The sequence below is a fragment of the Mus musculus genome, chromosome 11, assembly GCF_000001635.26.
Source record: "Mus musculus strain C57BL/6J chromosome 11, GRCm38.p6 C57BL/6J".
In the NCBI taxonomy this organism is placed as follows: domain Eukaryota; kingdom Metazoa; phylum Chordata; class Mammalia; order Rodentia; family Muridae; genus Mus; species Mus musculus.
Genome location: NC_000077.6, coordinates 89,020,295 through 89,020,704, shown reverse-complemented (window position 1 = coordinate 89,020,704; position 410 = coordinate 89,020,295).

The following is a 410-nucleotide window of genomic DNA, read 5'->3' as shown; positions in this document are numbered from 1 at the left end:
AGTTACCACTCTTGAGTCTTATCTGAATGACAGTGTTCCGGGACAGATGAAATGGCATCTCTAAAGAGTCTCTGACATTGCGGGTCTTCCCAGGCTAAGTGAAGAAGCAAATCTAAGGAATGGTTTGTTAAAAGAACTGATGCGAGCCACCGGCTGCGGCTGCTCATCCTTGCAGGTCCCTCTGTCCCAGCAGCACCGCTGTACTGCACAGGGAGAATACGCCAGCCATTTTAGAGTTAAGTGTGGTGCCCCATGTTAAGGGACATAGTACCTCCACCCCCGCCGCCCCCCTTCCCCATGCTTTGCCTGGCCTCAGGCTCCACACACTGCCGAATACCTGCAAATCCTGGTAGAGACTGTGACCTGCCTCCCTCCCATTTTGGTCGTTTTGCAAAAGGCAGGACAATGTC